We start from the raw sequence: 18,233 nt of genomic DNA on the forward strand, positions 1-18,233 counted from the left end.
ATGGAAAGGTCAGCAGCAGCCTTTGGCCTATACCTCACGCCATTTGAATGATACTGAGGCAAAGTACTCAGTCTACAAATGTGAGGCCTTGGTGGTCCTATTTGCATTAGAAAAATTCTGGTTTTACATTGAACACAAACCTTTTTTGCTGGAGACTGATAATCAAGGATTGAGTTGGGTCTTGGCTAGGCCACGTAAGACCAATCGGATCACACGTTGGGCCGTGAGAATCTCAGCCTTTAAATTTGAGGTTAGGCATATCAAAGGTTCCAAGAATGTAGTTGCTGATGGCCTTAGCCGGATATTTGACCCACCATCCGATTGTTCGGAGGAGTACCACCAGGGTCCACTTCAGGGTCAGCTTTTGGTTTTAGGGGAAGTACCCCAACTGTTTAGTAATCTCAAATATAACCAGGAACAGGATGTTGAATTGGGTTCCATCAAACAGCAGATTAGGTTGGGTGAGGTAGTCAAAGGTTACAGCTTGAGAAAAGATATTCTGTGCAGGGCAGTGGGTCGAGAGCATCACATCCGAATTTGTCTGCCACAAATATTACTCCAGCCAATATTCCAGTATTATCATTGCTCTTTGGTGGGAGGTTACTTAGGCACATATAAAATGATTCAGAAAATTAAGCAGTATGAGACCTGGCCTCATCTTGAGTGTGACATTAAGAAATTAGTATCCGGTTATCATTTGTGCCGGGCTGCAAAACCTAGCAATGCACTACAGCAAGGTCTATTGTCTTCGGAACATGAAAATTACCCAATGGGTCATCTTTATGCCTATTATGTGGGTCCGCTGCCACGTTCCAGTAGAGGGAATATGTATATTTTGGTGGTATTTGATGCCTTTTCTCACTTTACTTGTCTTATTCCCAGTAGAAGTAGTACTACCAACATAACTATTTCTCATGTTACAAACATCTTTAGGATCTTTGGGCATCCTAAGAGCTTGGTTAGTGATAATGCCCCTGCTTTTGTGTCAAATAAGTTTAAGGCCTTTTGTTTTGGGAATGGCGTCAAGTACATAAACACAACACAGTATTACCCTCAGGGGTCCTTTGCTGAACGTGTGAATTGCAACCTAAAATCAGCTTTATTAATTTCCATCAAGTTAAACTGAGTAAGTGGGATACTAACTTGCCCTGGACTTATTTTGTGTTTAACACTGTGGTTCATGAGGCACTGAAGACTACTCTCGCCTCTTTCTTATTGGCTTACCCTATCAATTCGCCTTTGTCTAACTTATTGCGCATCCAAGACTTACTCCTTGAGTGGGTATCCCCAGGGTTAATTAGAGAGAACTGGAATCAGGCTCGTCGCAATATAGTGGCTGCCCATGGTCAACAAGCCATGCAGTACAACTGCAATAGGCATCCTTATCAGGGAAAACCGGGGGGTACAAGTCTATATTAAGAATGTTCAGGGTCGAGGAAGGATGGGAGGCCATGTAGGGAAGTTCACACCCCACTTTATAGGTCCACACATGGTGCTCTGTGTGTTGGGGCTGGTTAACCTGTTAGTCAGACATGATCAGACCGGTAGGGAATATCGAGTCTATTTGAGCCAGGTGAAGTCTCCGAGTTCGGGTGCCTGTTCTAGTTTGAGGGGAGGAGGTTGAGCAATGGTAAAAATTGCTGTTTTGAAGAGTGTGCTGCAGCACGTTGTGTGAAGCAGTCGCCCTCTGTTTCTGGTGGTGGCGCCGCTGTGGCAATCACAGCTTTGGTGTCTCCCTCTGGTGGAAAAGGGGAAAGATTGCCTGTTCACATGCATTTAAGGGGCATTATGAGCTTGGCAGGAGGTCAATCAGGTGAGTCTGGTCAGTTGGTTAGTCCAAGTGGGGCTGGGTCAGTATCACGACACCATTTGCTGGTCTGTCTCTTGTTCGCATTTGTGCAGCAGTGAGTGTCTGTCTGTCATCGGAGTGCTAGTATGGCTGTCATTTGGATCAAACTTTCAAGCCAGGAAATGAGAGTCTTGTCACTCAGCCAGTAACAGAACACAGCTAGTGGTCGCCCGGTCGGGGCTGTGTTCCTGCATCTGAGCTTGCGCATTAGGCCGCCAGTCTGCTCGAGTTGCTTAGGCAATGGTCATTGTCGGTTGGATCAGTCGGTTGGTTGGTCACGCACTGAGACACAAGATGACTGGTCTGGCTTGAGCATCTGCACATGTGAGGTCACCACATGAATCCAGTGGGCCACGCCATATAGAAAGGGGTAGCGGCTTCGCGGTTGACACGAGAGCAACAGGAGTCAACACACAACATCAGTCTGGCCAGTGCGAGCTGCGACGCTGTGGGACGGGAGATCGGCGCGCCTTCCTGCATCCATTGAAGCGACTGGCAGTGGACAGTTTGGGAGAGTGTTGGGGGTGCTGCACCAGGTCTTTGCCAGAAATTGCAGTTTATTAGAAGTTAAGAGATTGGAGAAATGTTGTTTCATTTACTTGTTATATTATACTTGTTTTCTTGGTGAGGTCACCAGCTGCTTTGTTTTGGGGTCATCCCACCATTCTTCTTCATTTGCCAACCCGCAGTAAGGTGGTTATTTATGAATTGGGTTGTCCATTTTCCCTTGTGGAGTTGGGGCGGGTTAGAGAAATCTGCAGTTCGGGTTGCTCAGTAATCCCCCTGTCAGTCTGCCATACATTAATAGCTGCCTCTGTCATGTTTGTCGGATCAATGTTAACGAATTTATTGCTTAAGGTGTAAAGGGCAAATTCCTGAAATATGTTTTTATCTTGCCTATCATCTTGCAAGGTGGTATATGTGTAATGTAGAGCTTGTTGTACATTTTATATAAAACTGCATTTCATGGATTTTATTTAAATGGTTATTTTCGTATATAAAGATGCCACCCTTCCACTGTAAGAGTTCTTTTAAAAACAAGTTGCACTTTTGGTCGCAAATAATTTTTAATGTGAGTGTTTTGTACCATATCCATCCGTCTTACAGGGTGTGTAGTTTATGTGTTTCTGTGAGTTGTTAAAATTTTTAATTTAAAGTAATCTGGTGTGTTGCAGATATGCACCAGTGTAGTCTTTCAGAGGTTGTTGTGAGCAGTCGGGACTGCAGCCATGTTAAAAGGGAGGAGCAAGGTTTTCAGCCCGAAAGCTCATACTATAAAAAAAAAAAAAATAAATAAATAAATAAATAAATAAATAATTTTTCTTTTTTATTTCTGCCTCTGAATAAATTGTAACTTGATAATTACAGGGTACTTTCTGATTATAATTTTAAATCTGTTTTAAAAAAAAAAGAGGACTTTTAGGAATAAAATTTCCATTTAATAAAAAAAAAAAATTTAATTTGATCATCAGTTACCCAGTGGCAACTACTTCCATGCTCACATAGTGTGATTAAATGCGTTAATGTTCCTGATGAATTCCTAGTAAACAAATTAAATTCTTGAGAAAATGTTTTTAAAGTAAATCACAGTTCACAATCCATGATTAGATAGGGATTTCTTAATTATCACATACTAAGATAGATTTTTCCACGTGCACAGTGTAAATCTTCCCCTCTAGTTCCCCCTACCTCCAATACACAAAAATTCAAGAGATCAATTTCTTTTATCAGTTTCTTTTAGTGGTCGTAGTGAGTAAGGATATAACTGACAAAATACTTATAAAATGGGTCATTATAAGAAATACATAATGGAGATGCTGAGTCACAGATAAGTACAACAGAAAGACTGTAAAACAGCCCTTCATCAAAAAGATGATGTAACTTACCAAACGAAAGTGCTAGCAGGTCGATAGACAGACAAACATACACACAAAATTCAAGCTTTCGCAACAAACTGTTGCCTCATCAGGAAAGAGGGAAGGAGAGGGAAAAGCGAAAGGATGTGGGTTTTAAGGGAGAGGGTAAGGAGTCATTCCAATCCCGGGAGCGGAAAGACTTACCTTAGGGGGAAAAAAGGACGGGTATACACTCGCACACACACGCATATCCATCCACACATATACAGACACCTTGTGTATATTTCTGTTTCATAACCCATTATAATCTCACAGACTGATCAATATGAAGTCACAAGCACAGGAGAGGTGACGTGTGCAAAGAATCAAGGAAAAAGAACTGAACACATGGCAAATAAGAAGCTGTGTATCATTAGCTGAATGTATTATAACTGGCTTGTTATACCTACCTCTAAACATAACAATATTGTGAAAAGGAGAGTTGTTACTCACCATATAGCAGAAATGCTGGGTTGCAGAGAGGCACAAATATTCGACCAAATATAGCTTCCATACCAAGAAGTCACTTCTGTACAGCCTAGCCACCCACAGCAGTCATAAATGCAGTGACAAAGAGACTCACTTGAAACATACCAAGGGTCTCACTAAAGTCTCCACAAACTGTAATTGTCCTCCCAACCTTGTACAAAAACAAATCTCCCAAGCCTTATCTTTCCAGTCTCCCACCACATCCCCTAGGTCCCACCATCTGGACACTGAATAGCATTCCCCTCATAGCTCAGTACCACCCAGGATTGGAGCAACTGAATTACATTCTCTACCAGGGTTTGGAATACTTCTCATCATGCCCTAAAATGAGAAATATCCTGCCCACTATCTTTCCCACCCCTCCCACAATAGTATTCTGCTGTCCATTGAACCTACATAATATACTCATCCATCTCTACACAACCCCTTACCTCATGGCTTATACCACGGTAATAGACTTAGATATAAGACCTGTCCTATACATCCTCCCACCACCACTTGCACCAGTCCAGTCACAAACAACACTTATCCCATCAAAGACAGGGCTGTCTGTGAAACCAGTCATGTGCTCTATGAGGTAAAGTGCATTCTATGTGTGTATGACAACCAACAAGCTGTCTGTCTGCATGAAGGGCCACCGACAAACAATGGCCAAGAAACAAGTGGACCACCCTGTTGCTGAGCACGCTGCCCAACATGACATCCTTCATTTCAATGACTGCTTCACAGCCTGTGCCATATGGATCTTTCCCACCAAAACCAGCTTTTCTGAGTTGTGCAGGTGGGAAATTTCCCTGCAACATATCCTTTGTTGCCATAACCCTCCTGGCCTCAACTTTTATTACTCAGCGTCTTCTCCTACCCAACCTCTTCTCTGTTACCATTCCAGCACTACCCAGCCATCATTCCTTCATCGCACCCAGTCTTTTTACTTCTGTCCTTTTCTGCTACCGCCTCTGCCCCCCCCCCCCCCCTCCCTTGCTTAGCGTCTATCCACTACCATACATCTAACCTCCTAACCTCCTGACTGTACATAGCTGCCCTTCCCTTTATCTACCTCATCCCTGCATGATCCCGAACAGAACATCATTGTCCACCACCCAGACCCTACTATCCCTCCCCCTCCCTGCCCCATCCTCCTCCTTATCCCAGCCCCCTCCCCACCAGTCACCACTCCCATCGTGCACTGGTGCTGCTCCTGAAAGTGTGGCCTCAGTTGCCTGAGACAGCAGATCTAATTTTGATGAAGGCCTTACTAGCCGAAAGATTTTTGTTGTGCCTGTTTGCGACTCAGCATCTCCACTATGGACAGTAGCAACTCTCCTTTTTCACAATATTATTACATTCCATCCTGGATTTTCCATTGTTTGATTATTCTAAACATATGCACAGTGAATATTTGATGAGGTTTCTATGACAGATGAGTATTCAGTATTTCTTCATCCAATTCACGTTCTGATTACTGGAAACTACGCAGCCAAAAGACTGGTTCAGTAACATCTGACAGCAAACGCAAAACTTCATGGAATATTTCCTCACAATAACAGAGAAATGCAGGTGCAAGTTGCGGTCCAGCAGAAATTTTCATATGTTGCTAATAGGTATTACATCTATACCCAATACAGCTGATTAACAGTTCACAATAAGCGAATAAATTTTGAATAATTGAATATATTATAACACAACATTACATGAACAGCCAGTCACAAAATATTATAATTTCATATTTTTCACAACTTTAGTTTTAAAGAAATGTAAGCAACTCAGTCAAGAAACATTATCCTTAGACTTATAATCATTAGTAGATGGACCAATAAACTCTCTTCTCAAAAGTGCATAAACCCCCGCCCCCCCCCCCCCCCTTTTACAACACATGCACATTACATTATGCAATGATTCTGTATTAGTTACTCTGGGAGGGGATGGGAGTAGTGGTTAAGCACAACACACATATAAGATGGGACAATATGGCTGTTTAAGATACATAACTCTTTATTCAATAAACAAATTTATTTTACTGCAGTTTTTAACATATCATACTAAAAAAATCACATTCATTACAACAGTAACTCCCACACATGAGATACAAGTGTCATTCACTTCAATAAACATTTTACGACAGTGGTTTTTCACAGTGGAATGTAAACCATTTCATTTTCTTAAAATGGATCTATGATACTATTGTTGAGAATTCCATAACATTAATGTATTACCAGGCATATTAATTTGGCACAGATGGTAAAATATAAAATAATGTTCTTGGGTATTGGCCATGGCCTATCCTTAGTAACCATCCCAGAAAATATAGTGTGGTGGTAGACAATGTTTGGCTGTGCAATCCTGTAGTCATTCTGGTGTGGTACTGGATTTGGAATCTGTTTCTGAAAATAAATCAAAGGTATACTGAATAAACTGTTGAATATTTTTTGATTGAACCTGGCAGTAATGGAAAGAATGAACACAAGTAGAATAACATGTCAATGTCATATGTCAAATTAGAAAAGAGTTAAGTACATACTGATTACTAACATGAATATTGTATGTAAAGTACACCACTCCATCACCAATGAGGCACTAATCAATCTCAAATGAAGTACCTAGGAGTAAAAACTCCTGCATTTGAGCAAATATTAAGTTGACAAATGGTGAAGCAAATAATCAGTTAATCTGATCAGGTATTCCATTCACATTGTACATGGACAGCTGGAGATGCTAGTGTTTACTGTTAATCATTTTGAAGGTGTATCTTCAAGGCATTAAGCATTCTAACAGCACCTTCACAACATATACATTTACTAATGAGGCTTGACATAAATAAACCATCACAATTTCAAAAGTATAGTGATTTTTTCCACTCATTATCATATTCTGTACAACCCACCAACAAGGTGAACCCACAGGGCCATGGAACAGTTAAAGGTACACATTAACAAAAGACAACCAGACATAGCATACGCTGTACACTATATTAAGAATAAATACTGCTTAATACTAGTTCTGTTTATGCTAGTTAAATGTGTATTAGTGAATTAGAAAGAATGCTGCAGTTACTGTAGTTATATTAGGTATCTGCTAACTTTCTTATCAGAAACTTAATATTTACTTGATTATTCAGGTGTTTTTCAAAGAAAATAGAGATCTAAATATTTAATTACACAGGATAGTTTACAACACACTGCTTGCCATCTAGCTAAAGGAGTCACATCCTTGCACTAAGATAATCAGTGGCAGGAGTTGCTCATGATGTATGTTTTAAATTTTCTTTTGAATTGGCTGAGATAACCAATTACTTGGTGTATGTTGGATAGGAGCTTCTAGAATGTTTTCACATTATTGTGTAGCACAGAACTTCGTTAAATCCTAGGTAACGATGCAAAGTTTACACAAGAGTTATATTTCTGTCTTGTATTGATAGTGACAATCACAGTTCAGCTTGAACTGATTTTTAAGACCACACTAAGCCTTGACTAAAATAAATCTGTGATTGTGGAAGAGGAAAGGAGTCAGACACCTGTAGTTCTTTCGTGACACCTGTGTGCTCATTATAATGACTGATTTTTAGGCATCACACAACTTTCTATGGCACAGTAGGATACAGGAAGGGGAGAGCCAACTGATTCCCTATCCACCACCCCCACTGATGCTGACAAAGACAACAATAAGAATAATCCAAATGTATGTTTTGCTCCATTTGCATTGCATGTGCAGCTGTTGCTCATTCTAAGCACATGGGATGTTGTATACAACTAACAACCTTGTGCTTCCATGGTTGTTTGTAAGCCACTAAGTTTATTTCAATCCAAATTTAGAAGAAAATGTAATAATTGTTTATCACTAAATATGCCAAAGGCTCTCAAAAGCATTCAACAATAGCCACAACAGTTTTTTGTTATTTTCCCACTAATAAGTTCTGACAGGTACCAATACAATTTTAATACTTTAAGGTATATCCATTACATATGTGGGACACTGTGGGAGTGATGAGTAAAGGTTTTCAGAAATTACTGCAATTCGCCACCTTCCATATTATTTTTTGGTCTTTATTTACCATGACCAGTTTTGTATCACCATCCTCAGACAGTACATACTTATTGCATGTTTGCAGCATTGTTGCAGTTGGGCACCTGTGGCCAGGCATGAACTGTACATACTTCTCATCACATTCAGTGCATACAGGTTTCGTTCTCACATCTTGACACAGCTACATGATCCACCACAATGCTGCAAATATGCAATAAATATGTACCATCTGATGATAAATCACTTGTAATTTAAAAACCAGTCACGGTAAATAAAAACTGAAGACTAAAAGTAAAGCTTACTGGCTGCTGGAAACCCTTCCACAATTTTTAAATCTGACCTGGCAACTCCTGCTTGGAAGATAGATATTTAACAAAAACCTTGTGACATAAAAGACTACAATGATTGCCTGTGCTGTTAAGAAGTAGATGTAAATATTCCTAAACTGTAACATGAGCAGTGAAAGAAATCAATAGGTTCATTATCATTACTTTTCAGCCATTGAGCCAGCTGGTATCTGTCAATGGTTAGTATGAAGCCATAAACACAAAGAAGGCACAGAGTGTAAAACCAATGTAATCTACACCATTTTGATAGAAACAGGCCAATGATCCTTGGAACATAGCATTATTTTTAATTAATCAAAACACACACAAACTATATCTGAAAAACAAAATCAGTCAATACAAAGGTATCTACTGCTCTAACTACAGGGTGGAGCACGAAATGTGTTACCATTTTGTTTTTGAATATAAGCTTTATTGTCAATACAATCTGAAAGGAACATATATTACAATGAAGAGTCATCCATGGAGATTTGTTCTAACTCAGCACATGCTCAATATGTCCACCATTTCATTTCCTAACTTCCTTCAAACGAATACTGAAGTTAGTGATTACCGTACGGCACATGTCATCCATAATATCACTGCGAGCGTGAAGAATAAGTCTTCTGAGCTCCATTACATCACGTGGACATTTTGGGAAAATTTTTTCCTGTAGGTGCCCCCAAGGAAAAAAGTCACATGAATTGAGGTCTGGACTATTGGGGGGCCAATTTTGTCTAACATTGAAGAGACCTTGAAACCTGAGTGACATGTCGAAATGCTCATGTAAAAACTCCAACACAGTGTTTGCAATATGTGGCCTTTCTCCATCTTGCATGAACCACTGCGTGTTGACGGGCAAAGCAGCAAGGCAGTAGCAAGAAGCTGTGGAATTTAATGGAGCTCAGAAGACTTATTCTTCAAGCTTGCAGTGAAATTATGGAAGACATGTGCCATAGGGTAATCACTAACTTCAGTGGTCATTTGAAGGAAGTTAGGAAATGAAATGGTGGACATATTGAGCATGTGCTGAGTTAGAACAAATCTCCATGGACGGCTCTTCATTGTAGTATATGTTACTTTCAGATTGTATTAGCAATAAAGTTTATATTCAAAAACAAAATGGTAACACATTTTGTGTGCCACCCTGTATAATAGAAGGTAGATTGGTATAACTCAAAATTGTGACTCCACCAATATGTTTTAACTAGAAATGTCATCAATGTGGTGCAAACATCTACTTCAAGAAAATACAATATGGTGACCACGGTGTCACTCATTACACCTGCAATTAAACATAAATAATATGTAAAGTATTTACTCCCGCAACAGAAAGAATGAAACTAAAAGTACAACCAAATGAAGATGGGGGGGTTTTTGGCAGGGACAAACTAAATACATGACTGTAAGAATAATTATATCAATGCAAAACAAATATTTTCCCAAAACTCAAGTACACTAAATCCTCAAAATTTAATACAAAAACATTGCGAAAATGAAAACTATTGGTGTTGTAAATTTTGAGTGACCAATACATCTCAAAAAAAGACCACAATATCAGTAACCCATACACAACTCAAAAACTCAACACTACAGTTTTCACTTGACCTACATATCTGAAACAAAGCATTTGATACCAGGACAAAACATACAACTCTAAAACATTGTGTTGAATATTTCAATTCACCCTTCTAGATCAAAGGCCTAGATACTGTGAAACCACACAAAACTCAAAAACACAATGACACAAATTTCACTTGACCTACACAGCAGCAAAATACGAAGCCCACAATACAAAAAAAAACAACTTTTAAACTATAAAATTCGTTACACACCCCATCACAGTTGCAACATGGGTCTCTGCAGATGAGTGTAGTACCAGAACCCGATCTTATGCGAATAACCTTACGTTAGCCTCAGGTAGTAAATAGTGATGTGACAATGATTGCCAAATAGCAGAGGGCTAAATTATCTAGAATGAAGTTCAGTTACTATTGGAACATTTGTTCAAAGTGTGCACCATCTTGGTACAACTTAAAAATGTCAATACTGGCTGCTTTGCACTTAGAAATCTTTCTCACTGTAGTGGCCCACAAACAGGACTGACAGCATACTTCTATTCAGTCTGTCCTAGAGCATTTTCTTTTGAAGCAGTGCAGCTAAGATCTATAAATTTTCAATTCTAACACTGAAATTCTTATACTTACATCCTAAACCAAATCTCAAATGAACCCATACAACACATTACACTCAGCACATACACACAGACCACCAGAAGGACCATCAAATACAACAAAGCAACATATACAAACACAACCAACCCAAAAATTCTGCGCCGTAATGACGTCACACACAGCACCTTTACGTCACATGTCAAAGCAGATGGGTGGAATCGGACGCTTCTGTTGAGATAGTTCCAGGAACTCCATTACTTAACTACTCAAAATGTTTAAATGAGAGTTAACTCTGAAGAAGCTTTCCAACAGTCACTACAACAGTATGTAGCTCCATACAGCATAACTCTATACCCTTTCATTTGCACGTAGCTATGAGACTAAATCTGCTGTTTATAACAGTTATCAACACAACACTACATTTGCAAGTTGAATTCATACATTACACTATTAAATAAATACTATACATTTATATTCTATGGGAAAATAAAATATTCTAACAACATAATTTTAACCAATCAACTTACTTGCCTTCCAAAATGTGAATGTATATTATGATTCCTATTCTCTCTCCAACAGTTCTGCATTCCGATTACCATATCTTAGAAATGAGAATAGCCCAAAGCCTACTGCTGAGTTATTATTACATTTCAGTACAGCATCTACTATCTTGGGGAAAACAAGAATGACATAGGTCTTTCGGCCCGCCAAAACTTTCGTGTTCGAAGGTTATTCTCATAACGCCTTCCACTTGCTTTCTTCTTGCTTTTGCTACTGGTTTTATCCTGCATTGTGCACAGGGTCGGCAGGGTTAAGTACAGAATTGGCATGGTTAAATTTAAGGGGTGGCTGGATGCCCTTCCTGCCACCACCCCACACCGCCTGGAATGGAAGTAGTGTACCCCTAGCATCTAGTGTAAATTGTGAAATAGTGTGAATGTGTATCAGATGTCTGCGAGTCATGTAACTGAGGCGGGACATGAGGACCAGCCCAGTATTCACCTAGTAGGATGTGAAAAACCGCCTAAAAACCACATCCATTATGGCCAGCACAACGGCCGTCGTCGTCAATCCACTGGGTGGATTTGATACGGGGCCGGCGTGCCTACCCAAGTCCAGGAAGCAGCACGTTAGCACTCTTGGCTACGCTGGCGGGTTCATAATGCCTTCCACTGGATGTGTTAAATTCCATTAACTACGTCACTTCCTGTGTTTCGCTGTCGCTAAAGATTGTCTCGGCAGCCATATTGCATGGGCACGGCCGTTTCCGACCAACACTGCACTAAACGTCACCTTATTGTGGACAAACGGTTTGTATAATTTTGCCAGTGTCGCCAACATAATTATTGTACATAAAAGTTTGCCAAAAGTCAACTGATTATATAGACAAGAATGAAGCTGTATAAACTTGACAGGATCAGATTTATATACCACCTAAAATATTTATTCCAAAGCTTGTATACAATGCCTCAAAACAATAACCTCCACATCCTTTGAAACTTAATCTGTAATAATGTTGTTATGATGCACACTATGTGATCAAAAGTATCCAGACACCCCGAAACACATACATTTTTTATTTAAGGTGCATTGTGCTTCCACCTACTGCCAGGTACTCCATATCAGCGACCTTAGTAGTCATTGGACATTGTTTGAAAGCAGAATGGGGCGCTCTGTGGAACTCATGAACTTTAAACGTGGTCAGGTGATTGGGTGTCACCTGTCATATGTCTGTATGAAAGATTTCCACACTCCTAAACATCCCTAGGTCCACTGTTTCCAATGTGATAGTGAAGTGGAAATGCAAGGGGACACACACAGCACAGACTGACCTTGTCTGTTGAATGACAGAGACCGCCAACAGTTGAAGTGGGTCGTAATGTATAATAGGCCGACATCTATCCACCCCATTACACAGGATTTTGAAACTGCATCAGGATCCATTGCAAGTACTGTGACAGTTAGGCAGAAGGTGAGAAAACTTGGATATCTTGGTTGAGTGGCTGCTCATAAACTACACATCATGCTGATAAATGCTAAACAACATTTCGCTTGATGTAAGGAGTGTAAACATTGGACGATTGATAGTGGAACTGTATCAGAAGGATCACGTGAAGAAGGACCAACAAATTTTGAAGACTATAGGGGCCCAATATGAAAAAAAAAAGATGTCCTTGACTTGTTGTTAAGCTAAATTAGCATGCCATCTGCAAGATGGAAAGAGAAAAATAAGCTGTTTGTTGTTTCATGTTTCCATTAGTGCATACATTAGAGGTATGTGGAAGGGGTACAAATTATATGTGGGATAAGTGACAGTATGTTCCACCTTTTAATGCAGAAGGTACAGCATTTCTCCAATACTGATAAACTAGCGCATATGTCACTGGATGAAAAGTCTCTAATTGCAAATTTAACATATGACAGCACTTCTGACAATGTTATTGGCTTTGATGACTTGGGGTTTACACTCACAGTATATTTCTCCCACTACTTCTCAGTTGCTTGTTCCACTTAAAATAATATGAAGATGAAGGTCATATTTGTGGCAACAGGCGACAATGACTAAAACACAGTAGGCCTACGGAATGAGAAATGGGGTGTTGATCCCTTTTGCATGTAGAGGTATACGTATATGCTTCTTATGTGTGAATCTATGTTTTTTTTCTTTATTGTTATTTTTAAACCTGTTTACAGGAAGGCCAGCAGCAGCATACTATGCCGCTCTTTGGCCTCAGAGAAACACAAAAGATACAAATGTAGACAATTAGAGAAAAAACACGGTGGACATATAAACGGAGACAAACACTTTTTAAAATACATGGAGCCATTCACGGGTCTAGAGTCCAAGATAAAATTTGTTCAGACACTTGGACACATACATAGATGAAAATTGTCACACACGAACATAGGTGCACAAAACTAATAACACTGAACCACTTAAGCACAATACGATGGCACACACAGAAACACGAGGCGTTGATCTCCAGTGCAAGAATGCTCATGATGCGTGCACGAGTCCGGGGACCTGCCAAGAGAGGAGGAGGGAGGATGGGAGAGGGAGAGGGGAGAGCAGAGATGCCACGGGCAGGGGAGATAGGGGGAATGGTGGAAGGGTGAGGGGAAGCCCAGGGGAAGAGGGGTGGAGGAAGGGGGATGGGGGAAAAGGAGAGAGAAGGGAGGGAGGGTGCCTAAAGGAAAAGACACAGGAAGTGGGGGCGGGAGGATAAAAGTTGATAGAAGGGGTAGCTGGAGGGGAGGAGGACATCATCAGTGAGGGGGAGCTGGCGGAAGCCACCTTGGGAGATGGTAAGGAGGGTGGAGAGATGGAGACCGGGTGGGACATGGGAATATAGTCGCGGCAGCAGGCAGGGGTGGGAGAGGATGGGCAAGACAAGTGGATGAGGAGGATCGAGTTTACAGAAAGTGTACAGGATCCGTATCCTTTCAAGGAAAAGGAGGAGGTGGGGGAATGGAATGAGATCGTACAGGATCCGCGTGGGGGAGGGGAGACGAATGCGATACGTGAGGCGGAGAGCATGGCGTTCAAGGATTTGAAGGAATTTATAAAAGGTAGGGGGGGGGGCGGAGATCCAGGCCAGACGGGCATAACAAAGGATAGGGCAGATGAGGTGTTTATAGGTGTGGAGTGTGGTGGAGGGGTCCAGATCCCACGTACAGCCGGAAAGGAGTTTGAGGAGACGGAGTCGGGATCGTGCCTTGGCTTGGATTGTCCGGAGATGAGGGGGCCAGGAGAAGCGACGTTCAAGGGTGACGTCAAGGTACTTAAGGGTGGGGTGAGGGCGATAGGATGGCCATAGATGGTGAGATAGAAATCAAGGAGGCGGAAGGAGGGGGTGGTTCTGCCTACAATGATCGCCTGGGATTTGGAGGGATTGACCTTGAGCAACCACTGGTTGCACCAAGTGGTGAACCGGTCAAGATGGGACTGCAGAAGGTCTTGGGAGCGCTGCAGGCTGGGGGCAAGGGCAAGGAAGGTGGTGTCATCGGCAAACTGGAGAAGGTGGACGGGGAGGTGACGGCGGCGGCATGTCCGCCGTACACAAAAGGTACAGAAGGGGGGAGAGGACGGAGCCTTGGGACACACCGGCAGAGGGAAAAACGGTGTAGTAATCCATGTTATGGATGGTGACGTAGGAAGGATGGTGGGAGAGAAAGGAGCCAATCAGACGGATGTAGTTAATGGGAAGGGCGAAGGTTTGGAGCTTGAAGAGGAGACCGGAATGCCATATGCGGTCATAAGCACGTTCGAGGTCCAGGGAGAGGAAGATTGCTGAGCGACAGGAATTAAGCTCTTCGGAAAGGAGACGTGTTAGGTGAAGGAGAAGGTCATCGGAAGAGAAGGACGGCTGAAAGCCACACTGGGTAATGGGAAGGAGGCGGTGCTGGCGGAGATGCTGGTGGATGCGTCGGGTGAGGATAGATTCCAGGACCTTGCTGAAGACCGAGGTACGGGTGAGGATAGATTCCAGGACCTTGCTGAAGACTGAGGTAAGGCTGATGGGATGGTAGGAGGAGACGGCGGACAGCGGTTTACCAGGTTTAAGGAACATCAGGATACAGAAGGTTTTCCACAGGTCGGGGTAGTAACCAGTGGACAGGACTACATTGTAGAGCCTGGCCAGGGTGGAGAGGAAAGAGACAGGAGCTTCACGAAGGTGATGGTAGGTGACACTATCATGACCAGGAGGGGTGTTGCGTTTTGTGCGGAGTGTAGCAATGAGATCCTGTGTGGTGATAGGGGCATTGAGTTCTGTGTGTGCAATGTTGTCCAAATCCTGGAAACCAGGTGCGAGGGGAGGGACAGAGGTGTCAGTTCCATCGCAGACATCCGGGAAGAGGGAGTAATCGAACTAGGGATCATCGGGGATGGAAAAGACATCGGAGAGGTAGGATGCAAAGTGATTGGCCTTACTAAGGGTGTCAGGGAAGGGGTGATCATCATAGAGAAGAGGATAGTAGGGGGAGGGTTTAGTTCCGGTAAGGCGACAGAAGGCTGACAAGAACTTGGACCAGTTCTGAATCTATGTGTTTGTATTCGGTTGATATCCATGTGATAAGCTACAGCTCTATCCACAGTTACAAGTGTTTCTTCACAAATGTATCGTAACTTGCCCCTGGTTCATGATTTTTATCCCTACTTGCGCTTATGTTAGAATCATTTTTAGAAACATCGTTGTCTTCCGATATTACACAAACTCTGGTAGGCAAAAAGAAAAAAAAAAAAAAATCAAATATTTCGTCAATCACGTAGGAAAGGGATGCATAACAAAAGTGATGCCGACGCATCTTTTTCGCCGCTTGGAGCGCTAGTGTCGCTGCAGCTGTCAAACGGTAACAACTTTAACAGCAGTGAGTGTCGCGACTGTTAATGTTAGACTGTGTGTCACACTAAAAAAATTAACACCGTGGAGATAGATAAGCAGAGGTAACAGTAAACTTGTTGTTTCATTCGATCACATTTTTATTATTCTTGTAACTGCATGGATAACACGAAGCATTTTACATGTTTTTTTGTTACGATGCTCTGGCAATAGTTTCAATATTGCATTAATTTAATGGCTTTTGCGGCACATTTGAAATTTACTTTGTTGTGTATACAAACGGCCATGATTAAATTATCGTTGCTGGATTTGTTTATGGTCTGGGCTTGCGTGCGAATTTAGTGTGTACTTGTTTTAGGTTATGTTTTTCAAAACAAACAGCTTGTTTTCCATGAGCTTGTAATTTTTCTCAATAGTCAGAGATCAATAATTTTTCCACCAGTATTTTGGAGCGCGCTAAGTACTCTACGTATACTGTTCATTAATTACGAAAAGTTCATGTGCCGTTTGTAGCCTGTAGCGTCTTGTGAAGTACATGTTTTTTTGTCCCATCCGATAAAATCTCTACTTGTATACTCTGTAACTTTGCAAAAGAGACGATTTGTATTTTCGACGTTTTTTCAATAGTTTTTACATATTGTGATCTCCAGTGAAAGTGCTAGTCATTTATAATTGCTGTGTGCTAGTTATTTATAATTTTTGAGGGAAGGACGACCGAAGACAGCGAAGTGCTCACTTTCACTATTTCGTTATCTTAATCAGTATCACTGTTGTTATGTAATATTTGTTGTGAAGGAACGACGAGGAATAAGAATAGCGTTTGCTATGATGTAATGCGATGCTCCTCCCGATAATAGCGTGAGTAACTTTACAGTATTCGTCAGTTCTTTAGTGCACATAGTTACCTCTTTTCAGGAATTGGGTACCAGTATCTGCAGATAAAAGATGATGTTGGATGTATTAATTTGTTGTGGCTATTTAGAATCATTTTAGTATCCCATTATTTGATCTGCTGCACAGACCTGGAAATCTTACATCAACAACAGTTTGTGTTAACATGCGTATATGAATGTGGTTTAGTATAAGGGTAATGCTGCTGTGTTGCAAATAGATGTAGAAAGAAATTAGCTGGTGTGGAAAAAGCTACTATGAAAGTGCAATTCTCACTGACAAAGAACATTACACATCATCAGACTGTAACAGAACATTCACCATGGGTCTGCAGCTAAGAGGGTGAAGAGCCAGTAAATATGTTTAGCAATAGAAAGATAACCAATATTAAAAATAGACGACATTTAAAAAAAAATTTCGACAGTTCGTATAAAATACAGTATGTGTGATTTTCTTTAATGGATAGATAAAAAAAAAATCATCATGGCAATATTTGCTCTACTGTGGGTATTCAGTAATGCCTTGTACAAGGAAAGCCTTAAAGGAGCAACTGTGTCAAAAACACCCATTAAACAAATGACAAAATGATGGTTTGTAGGCTGCTGAACTCCTCTTATAGTTAGGTTTTAATTTTGTACACATCAAGATGATACTGAGTAACTGAAGACAAACTGCAGACTAATGTCTGAGTTTAGAGATTAAGTACTGAAAGTGCCACATACATGATTAAGACCCGCAAATTCCATTTTACATTGATGAGAACAGGATTATAACACATTTGGATAATCATTTGCATTAGGGTATTCCCAAACTAAATCCCAAAAATGGAAGGCTTTATTTCAATTTATCTTTCTTCAAATTTAAAATTGTGATTGATGTAAGTTACTGATTTTCTGTAGAAAATATCATTTCTATTCATTAGTTGCTTTGATTGCTCATAATGCTGTATGCCTAGTTAGAGTTCCTCTGGGAAAAAGCAAGACACCTCTCAAATAATGCTCACAGTAGTAGAGTATACCTTAAACCAATGACAGACACAAACAGTATCAGTCAGTCTAGCATTTTTCTGTTGGATGGATTTTGCAAAACATGATTTTCTATCATTTTGAGATTATATGTTATGACACTTCATTATGAGAGAATTGTAAATCAGTTCTTGACATTAGACTCTTTTCTTCACCTAGTTTTAATTTATTTATAGTTTAGTGGTTCATCCGCTGCACCCAGTAATGGACTGAAAATACTGC

The 18,233-nt window shown here is 40.8% G+C and overlaps 1 protein-coding gene across 6 annotated transcripts in view; it reads left to right on the plus strand.

Moving 5' to 3' along the window:
• The first annotated feature begins 16,092 nt into the window (after window positions 1–16,092).
• The window catches only part of LOC126427287 (zinc finger protein 83-like), a 183,177-nt gene continuing 181,036 nt past the window's right edge, over window positions 16,093–18,233 (plus strand). For all 6 annotated transcript variants that reach the window (XM_050089567.1, XM_050089568.1, XM_050089564.1 and 3 more), the window contains exon 1: window positions 16,093–16,199. The gene's annotated coding sequence lies outside the window, so the exon portion shown is untranslated. The remainder of the gene's footprint in view (window positions 16,200–18,233) is intronic.

This window comes from Schistocerca serialis, chromosome 11, assembly GCF_023864345.2.
Source record: "Schistocerca serialis cubense isolate TAMUIC-IGC-003099 chromosome 11, iqSchSeri2.2, whole genome shotgun sequence".
NCBI lineage: Eukaryota > Metazoa > Arthropoda > Insecta > Orthoptera > Acrididae > Schistocerca > Schistocerca serialis.